Source organism: Polyergus mexicanus, unplaced genomic scaffold (assembly GCF_030449975.1).
Source record: "Polyergus mexicanus isolate NDT 795.1 unplaced genomic scaffold, iyPolMexi1.0 SCAF_27, whole genome shotgun sequence".
Taxonomy (NCBI): domain Eukaryota; kingdom Metazoa; phylum Arthropoda; class Insecta; order Hymenoptera; family Formicidae; genus Polyergus; species Polyergus mexicanus.
In genome coordinates this window covers 1889530-1913596 of record NW_027223347.1, presented here as the reverse complement: position 1 = coordinate 1913596, position 24067 = coordinate 1889530, and the positions used below count along the sequence as shown (strand labels likewise).

The following is a 24067-nucleotide window of genomic DNA, read 5'->3' as shown; positions in this document are numbered from 1 at the left end:
CAATTTGCGATCATGATTTCGAAGTTCAAAGGCCGCAACGTATCGAAGACGCAGGTTTTCAAAAAAGGATCAAGAATTCATGCGGCGTCCAATCGAATTCTTGTCTGCTCGCATTAAACTTTTGGCGCGACGAATATGACATTATCTGTCAGAATAATGAGAAGGCGCGCGTGGAAGCGGGCACGCGCTGTTTAAACTAAGATACGGTGACACTCTGTTAGGTCCGTTAGCGATGATGACGGAGTGCAGTGCCCTCCGGTCGCATCGTCTCCGTCGTCGTCGTCGTCGTCGTTTCGCTGGGCGCGGCCATCTCGTGTCGTCTCGCCCGAGGAGATATTCATAGAAGAGGAACTTGAGGGAACTTACGGGCTATTCGTGGTTTCCCATAAATGCGCGGGAGACTACGGGACGGGTGGAAGGGACGAGGTAAGGGCCGATGGAGGAAGCGTCGCATATTTTTAACCCGCGGCTCGCAAAAAGTCGACGTATTTATAGAAATGGTTAGCAGCCGGCACGGTTAGCATGGCACTGCGTTCCTTATGTTCCCTTTGTTTTGTCTAGCGATGGCGAACGGTAATGCTCTTACGTGTCGGGTGCGCGCAACGTGCGGACCGTTACGAGAGACGTAATGTTAGATCCATCCCTTCGGGTAATGGTTTGGCGCTCTTATGGGTATTCATGCGACGTTTTCATGTATGCGCCGACTAACGTATGCGAGGACCATCCGAACGTATTATTTGCATAATGCGTAAGCGATGTCTGTTTCCGATTACCGGGTATTGTCGGAGGTAGCGTACGTGGAATTTTCTTCGTGCGGGATCTTACGAATAACTTCCGTTTAAGCCGAGGTCTCCTTACACAGCGATATACAGTACATACTCACTGCGAGCGCGTGACATGGAATTAAGATTGTATGCAAATAGGTCGGTTTTGCTTCTTATATACGTCAATTTTATAGATATACAATTATAAGATTGCTTTGATAAGGCCTTAAATATTATTCAATATTATTCATATTATTATTCAATCTCTCTCTCTCCCCCCCCCCCTCCTTCCGTCTCTCTTTCTCTATATATCTCTCTCTTTACGCGTATTTTCTAAAATATTTCTTCCAAGCGCATGTGTGTTCTTTTCATTAATTTGATTATTGATTTGAGTAGATATTCTTCACGTATCTATAATCCTATAATGCATAGAAACTCGTCCAAGTTCTCCTAGATATTCTCTTGACTGTACGATGAAGCCTCGGAAGGCTCATTTACATTTTAGTTAACGCATAAACTTTGCATGAGAAACGAAATGGAGTTTGCGTATCTTCGTTAAATCAGTGTACCCCTCTTTCTATCCTCAATCGCGAATAAATGGCAATTAACGTAAAAGGCAGTAACATTATATTAATATGTGTTCATGCAAATGAGATAATAATTAATAAATATTTCAAATAAGAGGGAGAGAATGCTCAATTTTTTTTTTTAATAATATATGTATACTTAAAAAATTTAAGATATGCCGCTATGTGAATTATATGATGTGTATTTTGCAATGTCTCTTCTCTTAGTTAATAAATAAAGAGAGCAAAGTCCGCAACGTGGTTAAAGCACATGGCAGAAGTCACTCGAGTCACGTACTAAGTTTTTCGCAAGAGTCCATTAGTCGGGGCTTAAGAAAACAAGGATAATTATTAAAGGGCATTTCATTAATTCGTTCGGTTAATTGTCTTTATCGACGTAGCGAGCGGCCTTAATAACCTAAGACATTCCGCTTTCTTTGGCGGCTGGTAGGCAGCCACTCGGAAAATAAACAAGAAATTTGGCGTTATACGCGCTGCCTCTTCTCTCGCGATACGGCCTGCGCACTTTACGAGCACTTATGAGTACTTTACGCGAGAAACAACACGATATGACACGTGTACGTGCATGCCAGCACTCCAAAGTGGCACGAGATATCATATAGAGGAGAGAGAATATTACTTAACTTGTGTACACATGTGGTTTATATCAAACATCATAGTCAATAAAAGCAAGAGATGCGAAATCATTTATGCATCGTGATTTCAAACTGCATCTTGCGAATCAAAGATCAAGTTATAAAAGCAACATTAATAATAAATTTCAAGTCTATATTAAAAGATATGTATTTAAAGAATATTCTTAAAATTGGATTGTACAAATTTTATTCTCTTTCTCATTTTTTATACTTTCTATCTACCTTCTTCAGTATGATATCAATCGTATAGAAACAAAATTTCCTTTCTGATTAAACAATTATTCCTAGATTTATTTTATTACGAATTTAATTATTGTAAACATCTTTAATCACTTTGATTGAGTAACTTATTGAGCATTACGTAAAACAATAACATAATTTGCATATTTTTTTTGACCAGACTGACGACACAGACCGTCACACATTTTGCTCATCAGCCCTCGCAGTAGTCGTAAATCGTGTAATTTCCGCCGACGACGTATTCTTTCACCCAAATTACCCCGGCGTCTGTAGATCCTCCGAATCGCGTTCCGGGACATTAAGGACCGGCGGGGTCGTAAAAATCAATTTGCACGAGCCACGACGTCGCGGCGGCAATCAATTCGGCAAATTCGACAATCTTATTTGCCGGATTCGCGCGCGAGAGTAACGACATTGGCACGCTTCGAGAAGCGCGTGTAACGGAGGCTGTTCGCCAGAGTATTAAATTGGCTGATGCGCCCTGCCGTTTCCGCGACGTCGTCTCATCGGGCTCTCGCAATTTTAAATCCGATGGGTTCCCCCCTCGCGTTTCCTCGATCCTTGAATCTACTACGCAATCCGCCAAGATTCGCGCGAGACTCGCGGCCACCCGGAGCCGTCCGTGCCCGCCGAATCAATTTCCGCACCAAGTCCCATTAACGATCGGATACGCGTGTGTATGTGTGTGTGGACGCGCGCTCGAGTATGTGTTAGAATAGCGAGGATAAGAGCGTTGCGGATTGCGCGTGCGGGTGCTTTTCCCCAAAATTCTCCTCTTCCGACGACCCATCTTCGTGAATTTATTCGCACCAACGCCCGGCACGTCGCCGAGGAATTCCATTAATCGACGGAGCAGGCACTTCGAGGCGACCGAGCTCTACCGCTTTATAAATGGCGGTAACTATCGTTTAAGTCGGGATTTACAACCAAACCCGAATCTAAGCCCAGATGTATCGCGCTACGGTGGCGTATTCGGCGACGCGTTTCCCTCCATACATCGATATCGTGTCAATCTACCTTCATCAAGCGCCAACAACTTGATGATTAATTATCGAAGGAAATTACTTGATAATTTTATTTTTCCGATTATAAATGAGATAATTTTTATTTATATTCTCGAGAATTCAAATTTATTAAAGAGTGTCTTGTCGATATCTCGATTTCATAAATTTGTTATTTTCTGTGTCAGAAAAATATCAATGAATAATTTGTATCAGCGTTAAAAAAAAAATATCGTTTAAATTAAATATTCATATTAACGCTTCTCAAAGGATATGTGGGATCGTAGATGGGATATTCCGAGAGATATAGCCACATGATTCCGATCGTGAAACCTGATGCTTTGAGCTTATGCCACCTTCGCGATGGGATTGCAGCCAGAACCGATGAAAACGCTCGAGTGAAAACTTGTTGCACGCTCGATCATCATATATACCGATGTGAGCGTATTCGAAATTTAATCCTCAAACGGGTAATACACTCGCATGAAGAATATTGTGCGATTCTCGTGACCGAACAACGCCCATGAAAACACTTTAGTTTTGAACGCGCATCCCGTTGCACACCCGATTACAATGAAATTGGAAATATATCTCAATATTTATATAAAAGACTACGGTAATATTAGATCGCGAACGGGTGTATCGGTATTATTCCACGGATCTACTTTAAGAGTTAGATTTAGTATGTAGATTTGAGATAGCGTAAAAGGTCATCTCATTGATATTGTGTCACAAATCGATCATTGATATTAAAAACGAAACAAATAACTCCAATGTATATCGAAATTAAAAATTCTTTTATTCAATAAAATGCTTGAATGGAATTATTTCCTTAATAATCACACAATAGTGATTAGCTCTAAATATTTCGCGAATATATTATTATAAAGCTTTAAACGCATATTTTTTTCGAAACATATTGTTCTTGTTTATATATGTCCTTTTTTTTAACTATTGCGTGTGCATAAACATTATCTCAAATATTGAAATAAGTAACAATACAGATATCTGTATTTTTAAAATCTAGGAATTAACATATTTTTGTTTTGTAAAGCCGTTAACACGGTAATACATCCCCGGTATAAAGTTCTTGAAAAATGTAGGTTTTCCTAAACTAATGCGTTACATTACGCTTTAAATCTAGTTAGTCTCAAATCGCCCTTGCTAAGCCCGTTCTCGTTGCCGTTTCATTCGCCAGTACATTTTTAACGAAGTTGGGTTACTACTTTTTTTCGCGATACTATATCCGCTTACGGCTCGGCATTTCCGTCAGGGCTTAATCAGTTTTAAGCACAGGTTTTATCCGCAAACGGCCACGACCTGCTCTTTAAATTCGGAGCAAGCTTAACGTTTAAACTTCTCCTGTGAAACACTAAGACTAAATAAAAAAATCCCTCCAATATAATATCTATTACGTAAAAAATTGACATTATTAATTTTTATCAAATATCGCGAAATTTATAAAATACAGAATCTGTATCTTTCACGTGGTTTCATAAATTATTAAAAATTTCATTTAGATATATAAATTAAAGTTAAATTATTTATAAACTTCTTATTACGCGTTCTATATTTTTATAATCGTAGTAACAGGAAAAATTTTACTGGCGATCTTATGAGAGAAAGAACGCGACTGAGACATCTTGATGTGTACTATTTTACAATCTACTCCTAACAAATGTATCTTTGTACGTTAAATTAGGATTGTTACGCACAACTTGTTGCATAATTTAATATGACACCGTGAATTTTTCTAATAAAAGTTACAACGCTTCTTTTAGTTCAACCGTGACTATAATACTTTGTTAATTTGCATGTTTTTTATCACGATTCTGCATAATGTAATGTAGAATTTTACGACGAGGAATAACGATCGCTATCGTATCTCGATATCAATGCGCTAATCACGAATATTAAAATATAAAATAAAGATTTGTATTATTATACGATAGTACGGCAAAATTGTAGCGGGCGTGAAAATAAAAGTAAAGAAGAGATAACGATGAATAACACCTTTTTCCGGCCAAAGTTCAGAGTGGCTTTTTGTGTTTCGAACGAGTGCGACCATTATGTTCCGTCGTGCATGCAGCAGGTTTTTTTTTTGCAACGTGAATAGAAGAATCGATCCGCGGGGATCACCCAATACGTAATACACGCTTCGAACATTTTGTTTGTTTAAATTAAAATATCGAGCCCGTCTCGCGTACAAATCATATATGCATAAAAATTGGAGCCGTCCAACGAGGGACATGTGCGTGTCTGTGTATGATATTTTCCATACAATTTTTTTCTTTTACATAAGTTATATTCTAAAGAACTATTTTTAAACTCCTCTCTTGGAGTCATAGGTAGCACACTACTGTTGTCACTAATCCCTTCGGGATTAAATTTCCCGTAGAACTTGGAAGCGCGGAGAAATTCTAAGAGAGAATCGAAAGATAAAGAAAAAGAAAGAGAAAAATATGTGGAGGCAATGTAAATGTGGGAGAAAATTGCTGGTATTGTAGAAACAATCTTTTTCCAACGAACAATGATTGGAATATCCGCAAGATGCTAATAAAGTCGATTATACAAACGCTTCGCGTGTAATTAAAAGACTAACATCGAGATACCATATATGTGTAGATCAACGTATGTGTACACACGTACGCGCATACGCGCCGATCTATGAAACGCGCTTCATGTAGAGTATAGTGTGTATCTCGCTTGAATTCGTGTATCGAAATAATCTCCATCAGCTCCTCCTTCATCTTCTAGGATGTGAAACGTAATTGTAGCTTAAGCCAGCGTTGGATCTACGCGCATAATATCCGCGTGGAAAATATAAGCTACTTTGTATGCGATATCTTTGATATAACTTACGTTAAAAAAATTTTAAATATATCACAAATCTTTTTGATTGCCATTTAAGTATCTACAACGAAAAGTGTTAGATTTTTCCACGTAACGATCACAAGAAATCTCTTAATAACCAGAACGTCAACCGCCAGAGGCAGCGAATGAGCCGTAGTATAGTCTTTAAATTCATCTTTACATTAAATGATACTAAATGAACCTGCCGTTGGACGAGAATCGCACCACGAACGAACGTGGACGAAGACATTTCCGAGTGTGTTTATCGTTTGTCGCAAATTAAGAGCTTAGTTGCGCGACAGAGATCATGTGTGTTCCCGTCGTTTCAGTTAACTATTGTTAACTGCGTCAGCCAGCGTAAGTAGCGCCAGCGGACAAAATACCGTAATTAGAGCGATAATTGTAAGAGCGAGGGGTGCGGGATGATGGTCGCGGTGGTGGCGGCAGCGACAGTGGTCGCTAGAAACAAAGACGGGGAGGAGGAGCAGTAGTAGCGGAGAGGGTAGAATCAACCCGGAGCAATCATGCTAATTACTCGTGAGCATGTTCATTACGACGCAGCAGTATCTATCTACGCGGAAGGCGCGCCTAGGAGCGGTTAGATTTCGTCTCGGGCCATTGCTTCCTTTAGCCTACTTTGCCTCGCCGTCAGTTCACGAAACGATAAATCGAGCATTACATACCGTCGAGGTTAACGCCAATCCTAAGCCGATTCAACGGCGAGATTACGTTGCGTAAGACGCCGATCGAGGACGCCGCGTCAGTCGGATCGACTCGGATTCTCCATTCCGAGAATATCCTACAATACATAAATTGTACGTGAAACATAAATACAGGAATTAAATTAATTACATCGCATTTATCCCTCTCTATGCGTTGCACGAGTTTTGCGCGGATTATTTAAGTAATATAGTTTACACGCAGAGGGGATGTAGATAGAACGTAACGAAGTATAACGTAATAATGTGCGACGTTTGCGCCGTGCAATATAATGTCCCATATGCGCACATTAATGTGAATTCCATGTAAACACGATGCGCTGGTACAACCGAGAATGTATTTGCGGCTATTTCGATCTAAAACGTTGATAATTTTAAAAATTATAAACAACGTATTTCATATATTTCAATAAATTTATGTATGATTAACGCAAATGTACGTACAAATATCTAAGGAAATCTAAAAAAAAAAAAAAAAAAGAAAAGGAAAATCCTTTTTTGCATTGCAGAATGTTAGTATGTTATCTCTTTGAAAAGCAATTAGTCGCATCAGGTTTCTAATTACAGCATCCTTAGCAAAGACACACGAGCGTCTGAATAAATACGCGCCACAAATCGTGTCTGTATTATAAGAGTAACATAATTGCCTTTACAAGTTTACACTTGAATGACATTCCCCGAGATATCGTAGCGCGCGAGTCCCGCGTCATTCTATTAGTCTTTCATTCTATCTCGGAGCTATTTGATTTTCGTTTTAATACAGGTAGCAACGCGACGACAAATTGCATTTTCTCGTATTCCCTTTACTTCTCCGTGTCTTCATAACAAAGTTCGCATCTGCATGTATAATATCGCCGACACAAAGAACGCGAAACCTTTGCCCCGTCTTTATTTCCGTAGCAACTCGCCCGCATTTTTCTGCGTGCACCCTACACAGGGCGATACAATGTGCTTTATGTAATTTTAGAATTGTTGAACTCTCCCCACATATTATCTCATTATTGCCTGTAATAAACGCATCTTATATTAGATGTTACATACCATAAAAGGCAAATTTAAAATCAACTTGAGCATATGATAATATATATATATATATAAAACATATAGTTTTATCTCTTCTTGAAATAATAATCATTTTTTCTTTTATTTTGCTTATTTTTTGTGTAATGATAATAAATAAATCATCTTCTCTTATATTTAGAGAAGATTAAAATTTAGATTATTGTAAAGCAGAGTGATATCAAAGAGAATAGAAGAGAGGAAGCTCTTCTCAACGCATTATTATCATATATGCTTTAATCTCGCGTTCATTAGTTTATTAACTTCGCGACACATTCGTGTGATGGAATTAAATCTGAGATTACTAAATCGTTATCTACTATTTTTATATCATTTACTCAAATCGATGCAAGATGCCAATAGGAGCATCCAATTTTATTTATACAGTTCTTCGCATTTATCAATCTTATATTTCATATCTTTGTGTATAGATAATACGTATAATTGCACAATGTTTTGTCTTGCCATTTTATCTAATCTGTTGAACAATTATCATTCTCATTATTTGCTTTGATAAGTTAAGATAATGAATACGAGGTAACCTCGTTCCGACTCTCGTTATCGTTAACATTGCTGCTATTACTGTTACAAGAACAATATCATTATCGTTAATAGTTTATGGCGTTCATTCCACCTAATATAAGTCACGTACTTTTATCGCAGTTTGGAATTAGTTTAGGCATGTAAAGAGTATTATGTAGTTATGTAGTACATTGTACTGCGTAACGATACGAATTGTGCCAACTTCTATCGATGAAGCGCGCTCATAGTAGTTTTACAACGAGTCTTCATTAAGGGTGAATCCTTCCATGCTTTCTTGCGAGCGATAATATAACATGCTACTTCAACATTCATCTGAAAATCGACAAGTTTGAAAAGTACTGCGTGTTAGCATCGACATACGTATGAGTTGAAGAGGAAATGTCCATCGCATACCAGCAATCAGAATGAAGGGATCAAGCGGATGAAAAAATTGTATCCGTAATTGAAGGATATGAAGTGCGCATCCTGGTATTATATCATTTATAATAAACTCGCCGAACTGATTGTCGCGAAAATAAGACTTGACATTGATACCAATTGAGCGGCAGTATTATGTACAATAAATAATTGAATAAAGAACCATTACTTTATTTTTCCCTTCGCTCCCCAAAATACAAAAAATTATACAGAGTGTCCGACATGTAAGTAGCCAAACGAAAAGTGGAGATAGATCGGGTCAACCTGAAGCGAAAAGTCCTATACCATTTTGCTAAATTCGCAATAATTATTATGTTATTAATTAAAATGTCTGAGCCAATGAGCGCGTGGGAAGCGGTAGGCCGGAATCGATAGAAATGTAAAATGGTTTACTTGTTTATGTCTCTTAGCGTTGGAAATATCAGCTGAGCGAGAGAGGCGGAGTCACGCAGCGAGCGGCGAGCGACACCGCGCCAAAAAATAATTATCACGCATCGAGTAACGTGTAATGTTACAGCGCCGAAAAATAATTATTACGAGAAGGAGGACGACATTTCGAACTTTTACATTAATTAAATATTGAGAGTGGATTAGGCCTACAGGGGAAACTACTATAAAAAAGCGCACCAAGATATCTCTCGCATTGTGGTGTGGAAATGATAGGGCATCACTGTCTTGCCGTCGAAAAGACAATTCGAGAGGATAATTATTTAATAATTATCCTCTCGAATTGTTTTTTCGACGGCAAGACAGTGATGCCCTACCATTTCCACTCCACCTTGCCGTAGATAGCTATGCGTACGAGAGAGAGAACATTTCGAATTTTTACATTAAATATTGAGAGTGGAAATGATAGGGCGTCACTGTCTTGCCGTCGAAAAAACAATTCGAGAGGATAATTATTAAATAATTATCCTCTCGAATTGTTTTTTCGACGGCAAGACAGTGATGCCCTACCATTTCCACTCCACCTTGCCGTAGATAGCTATGCGTACGAGAGAGAGAACATTTCGAATTTTTACATTAAATATTGAGAGTGGAAATGATAGGGCGTCACTGTCTTGCCGTCGAAAAAACAATTCGAGAGGATAATTATTAAATAATTATCCTCTCGAATTGTTTTTTCGACGGCAAGACAGTGATGCCCTACCATTTCCACTCCACCTTGCCGTAGATAGCTATGCGTGCGAGAGAGAGAACATTTCGAATTTTTACATTAAATATTGAGAGTGGAAATGATAGGGCGTCACTGTCTTGCCGTCGAAAAAACAATTCGAGAGGATAATTATTAAATAATTATCCTCTCGAATTGTTTTTTCGACGGCAAGACAGTGATGCCCTACCATTTCCACTCCACCTTGCCGTAGATAGCTATGCGTACGAGAGAGAGAACATTTCGAATTTTTACATTAAATATTGAGAGTGGAAATGATAGGGCGTCACTGTCTTGCCGTCGAAAAAACAATTCGAGAGGATAATTATTAAATAATTATCCTCTCGAATTGTTTTTTCGACGGCAAGACAGTGATGCCCTACCATTTCCACTCCACCTTGCCGTAGATAGCTATGCGTGCGAGAGAGAGAACATTTCGAATTTTTACATTAAATATTGAGAGTGGAAATGATAGGGCGTCACTGTCTTGCCGTCGAAAAAACAATTCGAGAGGATAATTATTAAATAATTATCCTCTCGAATTGTTTTTTCGACGGCAAGACAGTGATGCCCTACCATTTCCACTCCACCTTGCCGTAGATAGCTATGCGTGCGAGAGAGAGAACATTTCGAATTTTTACATTAAATATTGAGAGTGGAAATGATAGGGCGTCACTGTCTTGCCGTCGAAAAAACAATTCGAGAGGATAATTATTAAATAATTATCCTCTCGAATTGTTTTTTCGACGGCAAGACAGTGATGCCCTACCATTTCCACTCCACCTTGCCGTAGATAGCTATGCGTACGAGAGAGAGAACATTTCGAATTTTTACATTAAATATTGAGAGTGGAAATGATAGGGCGTCACTGTCTTGCCGTCGAAAAAACAATTCGAGAGGATAATTATTAAATAATTATCCTCTCGAATTGTTTTTTCGACGGCAAGACAGTGATGCCCTACCATTTCCACTCCACCTTGCCGTAGATAGCTATGCGTGCGAGAGAGAGAACATTTCGAATTTTTACATTAAATATTGAGAGTGGAAATGATAGGGCGTCACTGTCTTGCCGTCGAAAAAACAATTCGAGAGGATAATTATTAAATAATTATCCTCTCGAATTGTTTTTTCGACGGCAAGACAGTGATGCCCTACCATTTCCACTCCACCTTGCCGTAGATAGCTATGCGTGCGAGAGAGAGAACATTTCGAATTTTTACATTAAATATTGAGAGTGGAAATGATAGGGCGTCACTGTCTTGCCGTCGAAAAAACAATTCGAGAGGATAATTATTAAATAATTATCCTCTCGAATTGTTTTTTCGACGGCAAGACAGTGATGCCCTACCATTTCCACTCCACCTTGCCGTAGATAGCTATGCGTGCGAGAGAGAGAACATTTCGAATTTTTACATTAAATATTGAGAGTGGAAATGATAGGGCGTCACTGTCTTGCCGTCGAAAAAACAATTCGAGAGGATAATTATTAAATAATTATCCTCTCGAATTGTTTTTTCGACGGCAAGACAGTGATGCCCTACCATTTCCACTCCACCTTGCCGTAGATAGCTATGCGTGCGAGAGAGAGAACATTTCGAATTTTTACATTAAATATTGAGAGTGGAAATGATAGGGCGTCACTGTCTTGCCGTCGAAAAAACAATTCGAGAGGATAATTATTAAATAATTGTCCTCTCGAATTGTTTTTTCGACGGCAAGACAGTGATGTCCTATCATTTCCACACCACCTTGCGGTAGATAACTATATGTACGAGAGAGAGGACGACATTTCGAATTTTTACATTAAATATTGAGAGTGGATTAAGCCTACAGGGAAAACTACTATAAAAAAGCGCACCAAGCTATCTATCGCATGGTGGTGTGGAAATGATAGGGCATCACAAGTAAACAAGTAAACCATTTTACATTTCTATCGATTCCGGCCTACCGCTTTCCACGCGCTCATTGGCTCAGACATTTTAATTAATAACATAATAATAATTGCGAATTTAGCAAAATGGTATAGAACTTTTCGCTTCAGGTTGACCCGATCTATCTCCACTTTTCGTTTGGCTACTTACATGTCGGACACCATGTATACAATATAATTAATATTAATATAATAATATTTTAAGATTTCTAATAAATTTGTTTACATAATAATATATTGTGAATTTTTTTATAGATTTTATTATATTGCGTGTAAGACAACCATATAAATTGAGAGAAGTAATGAAGAAAAACTTGTAAATACATAAACAATATATTGGACACAATATATATATAATGCAGTAATTTATAAAATTTTAATTTAAACATTGTCAAGAAATCACAGCGTAAAATTGTGATTCCTAGTACACTGTCGTTATATGCATTATGAAATTTTGATGTATTGCATTGTTAGACGTATTAATTTGTAGTTATCGATTACTTCATTACCAGCTTGTAATTAATTTGTCATATTGCATCAAAACACTGACATTTTGTTTAGATCTCCCTCGACATGTTAACTCGAATGGATCTTTTTTTCATTCGACATTTTTTACATAACTCTGTAAAAATCATTGGTTGTAAAAAAAAAAAAAAAAAAATCTTTCCTGACATATGGAAAATGTTTGTAACATTTCTAAAAAAACTAGGCTCTGTCTGTGTATGAAAGTGGAATAGACAAATCGGATCAATCGAACAAAACTTAGGCGCTCGCGCTGTACAACTTCAAATATTGCCCGCGCTAATAGAAACTATGCAGTGTCAATACCGAAATGTCCATTGTGTTATGCAAATAATCGCACAAGCCATTCGAGCGGACAGGACGGGTGTAGAAATTCGAGACTAAACTTGTTGACCCGTAACGCGATGCGTATTTAGCGCATCGTATAACATTCATACGAAGAGAAGAGTCGTCATGACGAATGTGTCAATGTGATTTTTTTGTACTATCGCTCAAATACCAATGTTTTTGTTAATTGTAAAATAAAAAGTTATAATAAACGCGGTAGCCTTCTATAATATAATGAATTAAATCGCGAAAGCATTTTGTATATCATTTCAGACGATGAATATCATCTCGTAAGCGTTTCAGCCTTAATAAAGCTCACAAGCATTTCTAGCGCGGGGAAATTAATTTTCATTAAAAGTTATCTGAATTAAAAGCTATCTGAAGCATCCTCGCAGATACCCTCTTCAAAATCATTAAGACGGACTGTCGTTTCTCAGTTCATGGAGAGAAATATAGACAGTCTAAATTTATTTAAATGCCGTTTACGATAAGCATTGTAGAAGCTGTTATAAATGGAATGTAATTTCCTGAAAAGGGCTTACAATCTCAAGCGCAACTGTTACATTTTCATTTGGCCACCTGTTTAAATATTTCGTAATTGTCAAGTCGCTTCGATCGATTCAATCGTCGAGAAGTAACAGATGACTTGTCTCCGAGAGATGTTTATGAGAGAAAGTAAGTTAATGACGTATATAAAGGATAATGATTTTCTTATTGAATTATCGAATTTGATAATTAACTTCTATTAATTATCATTAAATTAATTTATCTCTCATATTACTTCTCTCATAAACATCTCTCGGAGACAAGTCATTCGTTGATTCTCGGCGATTGTCATCTGAAATAAATGTCAAAGAGATGTAAATCGTTAAAAATAAACTGCAAAGCGCGAAAATCAAGTTTGATATTTTGTTGTCGTTGCTCTTATCGAGATAAATTGTAAATTATAATTTAGGGATAAATATGTGATGCGATGTTAAGAGCCAATTTTAACAACGGTTCTATCATTGTTTGAGATAGAAACGCTGACGATGCCATTGCACGCACTCCGTCAAGATGCCGGCTCGTAAAATGCAAGCTCAAGCGTACACCGATCATACGTGTGTGCGTATACACAAACGAGCATCTGTCACATCGGCGCGCGAATACAACCACAAGCTACTTCCCGGGGAGACAAAGGTCCCAAAAGAAAAAAATTCATCTCTATAGGATAGACGAGCCGAGGTCAGCTAAAGCTTACGACTTCGGAAACTCGCTGGCAGTTTTCCAAAGCTTCTTCGGGCCAATCGACCGTTCTGATAGCCTACAAAACACACGACAATCTCTCGATATATTCACTGGAGCTTGTGGGGACACTTGAAACATTGCGTCCGGTGCGATTAATCAGGATCGATAGAAAAAACGCGTAATTGTATTGTACTAGAAATCATCGATATTATGAAGAATGATTTTGGAATTTTTTTTTCTCTTTAGAGCAACAATGGATAAATATATATTTTTAATACTCGATTATATATATATTAAACGTATAAATATTTTTCTAAAGATTTCGATGAATGTATAAATATTTATCTCGAAATCTTTAGAAAATTTTTTATAAAAGAAACAGTAAAAATATGCATTTTGATGCATTTGTGATGCGTTCGAGAGTATGTAGTTCAAATATGCATATATTCTTTATGTAAAAGCATTTTATCTCTCGAATAATTTAACACTACTTGATGTATATCTTAGATTACTAGATAATAAGATTAATCTCTGTGAGACAAAGAAATGAGAAAAATAATTTCTACCGTTTTGTGAGATTATGCATTGGAGAATGCTATGTATATAAAACTGAGATGTGCAATTTCCTATACATCCATTTTTCCATCGCGCAAATGAATGATGCTCCGCATACGTGCACGTATGACGTATACGAATACTCCGTTCGACGCGCGTGTAGTTATTCTCATAATTATTGCAAATCTAATTGAAGTTAAATTTTAATGCGAATTCATCAACACGATTCCCCGTGCAGGCGTGGCTCACAACAGCGATAATTCGCGCGCTGAAAATCGATCTTCGGTCGGAATATCGGTCGTCGATTAACGGCAAAGTGGACGCTAAATTACACGGCACCGATCCAAAGCGTAGCGGCAGGTATGCGACAATTGCATCGCTCGAGCAGTGATTTCTAGCGCGTCTCTGTACAGGTATCCGCCGATGTGAGGGTGGCCTTATGCCTCGTCCATCTCTTATCCCGTCGTTCCTGGCCATCGCGTGGTCGCCTTTTCCGTAGGTTACCACGCACGCCATTTGATTAACACAGCCGAGAGTGCGGACACGGCGTGGTTTCGGCATGCTGCACGTGACATTACGGGTATACCATCCATTATTCTCTCCTCTCTTCACCCTTCACTTCGTGAATTCTCTCAGTGTCGTGCTTAAATAGATTCACGCGCCCGCGCGCGCAGCCCCGCCCCGCAGTCTTCCCGTACGTATTTCCTTCCGCGCTACTAAATCATCATCAGGTTGCCGGCGATAGTGTTACTCAGCATCCTGCTTACAGCAGTCACCTCAAGTTATACCATACGTCGAGTTATTGAATTTCCAATTATTCACGCATTCGGTTGGTGAAAATTCGCGATACCTATATCAAGTGTGACGCGATCTGAGATAGTCGAACGCATGAGACAGTTTTCGGCACAATATTATTGTGTATTAAACTTGTCATGTTGAGGTGTCTTATCTAGTTAGTTCCGCCTAGTTTTTGGAAAGAGCCCCTTTATATCTGCGGTATATATAACGGTAGAATCGCTTTCAATCAAGAAAACTTTGTAATACGGAGTAAACAGCTCAACACAGTCTTGATATACAATATCGAGATTGATATATAATATCAGTGGAAATTTTGACGAATATCACTTGCAATATATATATACCTATTCTCTAAAAAACAATTCTCTCTCATATATTTTTTTTAAATTCCACAATTTTCAGAAAGCATATTCAAGCATTTCTTTTTCTTCGTAGCCATCTAAGATGTCTGACAATCAGTCAGATATGAGATGAAGACTATCCTCTTTATCCATAGTTATTTGTTATATCATTTATCTGGTCACTTCGCCAATGTCACATATAATAGGTATAGGAATAATGACATAAACGGAGAGGACAGAGAGAGAAAAAAAGATAAGAGGCGTCTCGAAAAATAACGAAGTACCTGCGAGGAGCAGAGAAAGTAAACGACCTTTGGAGCTTGCGGTGGCGCTCTTTTGATTTTGATGGATCGCCCTTTTCTCTCTCGTAACATTCTCCCTAGCTTTTTTCCTTCCTTCGGTACTTCCTTCCTTCATTCCTTCCTTTATCCCATGCAAGTCCGGCTAGTGTAAAGTAAATACTTTGGCTGACGATGATGGACGCGAAATCGTTAAAGTTTACGATATCGTTAGATTCTTAAATCTAGAATTGACTATGAAATATTAAAAAAGAAACTCTTTCTATCCGTATCAAAGATCAAAAAGTGTTTGTGTTTATATTTCAGATTATTCTTGATATATATTGATTGATTCGTGCATAACATTAATTATAGGCTTAAGAATAATTACGTGATTTTTATTTATGATTAATATAGGAACATCATCTGATATTGCTTTTTAATTCATAAATTAAAATAATAAGCAAAATATATGTTATTGAATCTTTTTCTCTCAAACGGATATTTTTGTATTATAGCAAAAATATTTGACAGAGCTGCCAAGTAACCGTGTTTAATTGAAATGTAGATAAACAAATATTTATGTTCATTCGTCCTTTACCATTAACTGTATCAACAGAAATTTATAATAATTTAATCATACATTTCATCGCAAGATTTAATAACATTAAACAAAAGAATAGAATTAATTTAAATAGTATGATAATTGCGTAGAAAATAACTTCAACGATTATTTAAATAGCTAAATTATATCGGCAAAATAAAATAACAACATGCACGATAAAAGCGAAATATAAAGTGTCACATATATATATAATTTATGCAAAAGTTCCCCTTTTTTCACAAACAGATAATATATATATTAACTTTTTTTTTATTGATACAATAATCATAATTGTCACATTTTATTATCGACAGGCTTTGACTGCTAAGAAAGGATATCGATTGCTCGGAAAATATAATGTGTAAGTAACATTTTATACGTGATTAATTCGATAAAATTATAAAAGAAAATAAATATAGCGCGTAAGCGAATAACGTTTGTTTAATATGTTGACATCATTGATTAATGACATGGATTATATCTTTTTGTTTAAAACAGAATATTGTAGACGTATTGTTTTCTGCTCACACACATAATTAATCTTCTACAGTAAAGATACTAATTGTTTTGGTACAGATATTTAACTATAAGAATATATACGAGTGAAAAAAAAAATGATAGAATTAAAATTAGGCTTTCATTTCTTTTTTATTTCTCTTCAAATTAATAAAAAAAGCTTGTCTATAAATTGTCTACGTTATAGAAATAAAGAGGGAGAAAATAAAAATTTTATCGCCATTCAACCCGCATTTCACTTTACAAGTACACATTTCAAATTACAAGCATATGAATATAGGTATCTATAACGCGTCCAAATGAGATTTGCGATATTGAATATTTATATTGCGATAATAAGAGTTTATGACTTAAATATCTCATATGCAATATTACATAGTCTCAAGCACGCAGTCTATAAACTAGTCGCCACAGTCAGATCTAATTTGTTACACGATCACTCAGCTCCACCCAGCTCCATTTAATCGAACTGACAACTGAGTCAGCTGTCGCGAATTAATTTGCCTTGCAGGTGTCAACAGCAGACCGGCAACCGTCGTTGTTTTGACTCGATTTATTGGAGGTATTCGGCTCAATTATTTCTCAGACTCTTTCATTATAAATATATATATTCTTTTAGTAAAAAGTATCTTTCTCTCAAGGCGAAAAAGGGGGATTTATATATAAAATTAATACATAATATAAATTGCACATGTTTAAGAGAAAAATGTGAATGGCCGGATCGTAACATTAAAATATCGTATTAATATTAAATATAATATACATTATCATTTTACAAATGTATTACTCTGGAATTTGAGACCAAGTGTAATACATTCACAGAGACACTGTCGCTTCGCCACTATTACATCGCGCAGAATTCTAATAATCTCGTCGGTTATTCCGCTTAACAAATGAACAGAGTCGTTCTCATTATCTTTCGTATGCAGTTTCGAGAAAATCACTTCCACGCAATTTCGTAACAATCTGAGTTGCGGTATTCAGGAGTGAGTTTCCGGTATCGCTTTAATGACATTCTTTAGTGGCGAACTGCTCACGAGAATTGTTGAAGGAGAAAACACAAATCGGACGAGAGTCAATCTAGAAAAGGTTCTCGTTCGTCGTGCGTCGACAATCGTCAGAGAGAGAGAGAGAGAGAGAGAGAGAGAGAGAGAGAGAGGCACTTTAAAGGGTTGTCCAGACGCATTCTACGGTGGCCACAAATATTACGGTCCAAGTACCGGATCCGCCCTTGTGAAAGTGCAAGTCGAATTTGCGGTCGGGATTTGCTCGTCAGATCGCGGCTTTCGTGTCGGTTAAACCGCGCGAATACCGCAAAGCAGACATTCTGTACATTCCGAAACTGTAATATTGCACTTGTTGTCTAAAGCGGCACATCGAAATTAATTATGCAGTGGAAGGGATGCAAAGAACTATAGTGGTACGCGGATATCTAGAAACTATTCAACATAAAATCTTAAATTTTTCAGCTAAAATTTAAAGATCGAGATTACCGGGAATACTTTCAAGTTTTCGACCTAGCACAACTTCAACTATACTTTTGATTAATTTTAATTGCTTTAAGCTAAGTGTTTTTAATATATTTCTATAAAAATAACATTAATCTATAATTAATAAAGAAAATTTTGTATATATTTCTTGCCTTTTAACTTATTCTAAAATATATATTTTTTTGCAATAAAAAGAATGCATTTTAGTTAAGAGAAGCAACTGGTGCGCAAATTTTTGATATTAAGCGTTATATATTCAACATGTTGAGATTGTATTCATATATGAATATACTAAAAATATTATTAAAATATTATTCCGAAGTAATTACGCTCTGAGTTGTCGCATTAATTAAAGTCATGGATTACATGGAGGATAATATCGTGTTTACGTATATATTGTAAAAATCCTCTGCAAGATTTTAATTACAGTAAAATTGCATCGCGCCGCGTAACGCAGTTTCGCTGTTAAAAGAGATTTATGGCTAAAGTATAAATGGCCGTTGTTGTTTTATATAATGTTATGGTTTCTGTCATGTTTGATATTTATAAGCAATATTATTTTTAAATGATAGTAATGTTAAGAAAGCAGATGGTGAGCCACATAATTAGAACACATTTTTATGAAAAGACATTTGTGGTTGTACAATATTGCATTATATTTTTCGCGTCACCAGTGCATAGTCATCTTTTTTTTTTATCTTTTACATTTATTTGGTGAAACAGTTTTAATGCATGGAACGCGTTTGCGACACGTTGTATTTCGCCACATATGACGTGCAATATCTTTTACGCGGCGACATATTAACGATTATAAGATTGCGAAAGCGTATTTTCCAGAAAATAACGATGAAACTGACTAGAAAGAGAGAGAAAGAAAGGGAGAGACAAAAGTACAATCGTCTCGGCGAAATTTAAAAATCGATTCAGCTCGCCTAATATTTGTACGCGAATGTATTGCGATTAAAATTATTGTTGATGATATTAATTGTCGGATCAAAGAATACAAATGTTTTATATTGGTTTATAAATCAAGCCCAATAAAAATACGGGAAATCGAAGCGTAGATTTTTATTAAAAGCGCGAAAAGTGATTCCAAATTGCCGCGTTAACGAGAGTTGATTCGAATCTATCATTGCAAAGATGCAATTGTATAATTTAAATAGGAGCCTTTTCGTCATTAAAAGTCGCGATTGATAAAAAAGACAAATTACTTTATGATTTATGCACGCGAGTATCCGAGGTACTTTAATAATATCTGAATTAATTTTTGCGATCTAAATTTTAACGAAAATTCTAGAGAAAGCATGTATGTTCACGCACATGCTTGTGTGTGTTAATATTTTATGAGATATTTCACTTAAAATAGAAAAAAGGGTTAATGGTAATTCCTGAAGACTGTAAGAATATTCATAAAAATTCTTTGAGTTCTTGCGTTCATAAGATCCAAAAGTTTTAAGTAGTTTGCGTCAAAAACCGCTGTAGGACAGATTATTAAAGTTGTGACACATTTTGCACTCAGCTGATTTTTACGTGGTACTTATAAGCACCATATGGAAGTTGATAAAAAATTGGATACGTAAACATTTCTGTTTAGAGGAGCAAACATTTTAATTACAAATTTCTTGTATACCTTTGTATTCTTTTTACCGCAAGCGGTAATGCTGCAAGATTGTAATTGTGGAAAATGAAATTAATATTACAGCTATCGTATTACATCGTATATAAGAGAATCTCCTCAATTTTTTCAATTTTATCTTCTATACTTTTATAATATAATTTTACGTATTACGAATATGTATTATATAACGTATAGGTATTATAAAGTTTCGCAGATTTTCTACCAAAAAAGTCATAACTTCGTATGCATCAACTTGAATTAATTCAAACTTACGCGTAATGTAGCTGCGTAGTTTCGTAAGTGGGTTACTATAGCATGAATTATATATGCATAATCTTCCAATAAAAATTTTACTCGTATCTATTATACGTTAAGAAAAAATTACATTTTCAGTTTTCTCATAGTATTATTCAGATTTGGTTGTATATCTTTTATTCATTCTCGTGATTATTTCTCTTTCGGTTTTATTTTCTCGAATTCAGAAATTTGAATTCAGCAGAAACTCAGAACCCTCATATGGTATATCCAACAAGTTTGATCAAGAAATCATGCAAGAAATAAAAGTTTCAATTCTTTACATAAATAAGCAAGAAATAAACAGAATCGTCGTTCAAAAATTAATAACTTACCTATGCATACGAATCGCAACGTTGAAGTCCGTTTGCCAAGCCAAGCCAAGAGTCAAGTTACGTTACGATTCCTACACGATTCCTAATTTTCTCTCACACTTCGGCACTGCCAAGTCACACGTGCACATGCACGTCGAGATGAACCGTACCTCGACGTGTCATCACTCTTCTGTTTCCTCCGTCGACAATTACTCCATTCGGCCGGCACGATCACGTCGAATTATCGCGTCGCGTAGGACACTCTCTTTGTCGACCTCTCAGCAACCCCGAAACGGACACACGAGCGATTTTTAACGAGGTCAAGACAAGTCCGTCTCGACGATACTCGAAAACGCAAGAACACACTCTCAGGCCAGTCCTCCGTTTACGTTTTCGGTTTACAGCGTAGCCACGAATGTGTGCATTTCCCTCAGCGAGGATTAATGGATATCGGTGTGTTGTCGCACGAGACTGTCATCGTATATGTCAATCGTTGTAACGCCCACTATGACAGGTACTTACTGCGGATATATCTGTTGTGTTTGGAGAGTTTGTGTGATAAGCGCCCTCAAGTATCTTCTAGGTATTTCTGCAAACCGCTGGTAGTCTTATCGACGAAATCGAGGTATCAAGTCAGTCAATCGATCCTATTTCCGCGTATTTAACCGAACTACGAACGAATTTGCTGTCATTTATCGCTAGCAGAAGCGGAAGAGACCGAATGAGCAATGTTTATATCGAGGAGGAAATAAAAACTTATTAATTTGAAATGATCAATTTACGAATCGGTAAACGAGCATTGTTATTAATTATTAATTGCAGTTTGTTTTAAGAACAAGCATCCTTGCAATCTCTACACATAATCAATTGTCACGCACGTATAAAAAAAAACATGTTTTTCCTACTGATAAGAATTTAAAAAGCATTTTCGATTACATTTAAGATAATTTCGACCAACTTTACACAGGTAAAAATAAAACATTCTTTTAGGACATTAATATCGTAAAAGATTCTGCAACTGATTTTTTCATAATAACATAACAGCGTTTATCAAACCTTATAAAATATATATTTATTTCTTTATTTCACGCTGATGAAATTTTTTCAAAAAAAGCTAAACTTTCTACAGCAACAACACGCGTTTGCTCTTGCCTGGCATTCAATATTAACTGTACGAGAAAACAGCTTTTGCTTTTCCCTTCTTTTTACACTTTAGGATCGTACTCATCGAAACGGCGGCGAAAAAGCCTCATGATCCAACGCGAAAATGAGCTTTTGAGAGAATAGAAAGAAAGAAAGAGAGAGAGAGAGAGAGAGAGAGAGAGAGAGAGAGAGAGAGAATAAAATATAGGAACGAAAGAAAAAGGAAGGAAAAGAGCAAACCATTAATTTGCGTGGGGCGCCTTACAACCGCATCTCACGTTGCACGAGAGAATTTTCGGTGCGGTAAGCGAGAGAGCCTCGTGTACTCTGTTAATTGCCGCTGGTCGCTAATTGAAGTTCATGCGATGCTCGGGCCGGACTTTTCGGTCACGGATTCTCCCAGCAGTCTGTGGAAGCTACGCCACGTCGGAAACAGTCGGGCGTTATCATACGGCGCCGCCGTAGCGATTCGTATATATCGTGTTGGCTACTTCGTTACGCGATTGTCTGCGGCAAACTGCGCGCATTTACATCGGGCGTGAATTATACGCGGTGCATACGGACGCGGCCGACAAAGCGCGGGGAAACTCGTCAGGGGTCCTCTTGCATTACCTCGATTGTGCAAATAGCGCGCACGTATACGCGCGCACAAAAGTCCGCGTCGAAGAGCCTTGGAAAGTTATTTTCATCAATGTCCGTATGTTCTTTCCATTCCGTTTATATATACAACCTTTCCGAGACAACCGTGATGGAATGCATATACATTCTTCAATTTCGAGAATGTGTATTGATTATTAAAAGATGGTATATAGACTTACGTAAAAGCATAATGGTATAGATGAATCCTGTATACATGAGAATGCGTATATTAAAATTGTATGAAATAAGCATCTAAAATAAAAGTTTTTTAGCCGTTAAAATAAATAAATCTTTTAAATATTTTTGTAATGTAATATAAGCTCTTAAATATCTCATATAATATATTAGATATATTAGATTTTGTATATTAGATGATAAAAAAAAAAAAAAAAAAAAAAAAAAAAAAAAAAAAAAAAAAACAGTGTGAAATGTCAATTTTTTATTTTGTCTTTTAATATCGATTTCGATTAAAACACGATAATCTACTTTTACGTGTGTAATAGGTATTCAATTAAAATGTTCTAATTCAATTGCAATTACCATTAAAACCATCAAAGCGATAACACTGAAAGCTAAGAGAGACTCCGCCGCTTGAATATTCGCCATCATAGCATGAATTTGCATTGTGGCGGATTATACGCAATTCATATGTATATTGATAGGGGGAAGGGAAAATTCGTCAGGGCGTCTCTCTTTGCATGATTCATGGTTGAGTAGTATGATTATATAAACAAAGCTATGGTACATGATTGCTCAGTGCGAGCATATCGGGTCTATTCACGAATCCATAAAATCGTGGAGTTGGTGCGCCATGAATTCTATCCGCTTTAATTTCAAATTTTTGTAATTTATGGATATATGTATTCATAAACAAAATCGTTATATTAATTGGCGTATCGCTTAATAAAAATACATATTGCATTCTATATCCGCGTACAATGTTGTAAGAGAAAAATACAAATAATCTGTAAATTTTTGGAAAAAGAAATCATTGAAATAATGTCAAGAGATTTAGTAAACAACGTATAAACTCTTACGATGTATTCGTTGAATTTTACAAAATATTTCGATAGAGATTTTTCATTTGTCAAATTATGCTTTATTATCGTTTTATATTTTCGTCTCATTTCATCTCAGATTATAACGCGCGCTTCACCTTACGAAAGCGAGAAAAATTCATGAAAAATTGATCATGCGAAAATACGATCAACCATGCGTATCGATTTGTTCTACATGTATGTAATGTATATAGTTATATTTTCTCGCACGATTATATTCACTTCGTATATTCAATACGACTGATACTCAATAAAATGTATAGGTGCTCGGTTATACTCGACATTAACGCGAGACAAAATAATGCACTTCCGGCAATCGACGATCCGATCGAAACTATAAAACTGCGCTCGAGAGGGACCGCCTGCATACTTGGTCGCTCTTTTACGACTTCATTAAGGCGCCGTTACGAGCTAGATACCGGGGAGCGAACAAAGTGTGCGC

The 24067-nt window shown here is 36.6% G+C and overlaps 1 protein-coding gene across 10 annotated transcripts in view; it reads right to left on the bottom strand.

Annotated features, from left to right (window-relative positions):
* Positions 1-24067, bottom strand: part of LOC138943576 (protein artichoke) — a 327808-nt gene that overhangs the window by 52123 nt on the left and 251618 nt on the right. For 2 of the 10 annotated variants that reach the window (XM_070314514.1, XM_070314515.1), the window contains exon 2: positions 20807-21374. The exons of 4 other annotated variants lie outside the window; for them this stretch is intronic. The gene's annotated coding sequence lies outside the window, so the exon portion shown is untranslated. Of the gene's footprint in view, positions 1-6763; positions 6851-20806; positions 22787-24067 lie in introns of those variants that run through there. 4 more of the 10 variants (XM_070314516.1, XM_070314517.1, XM_070314513.1 and 1 more) reach the window with 3 other exon arrangements.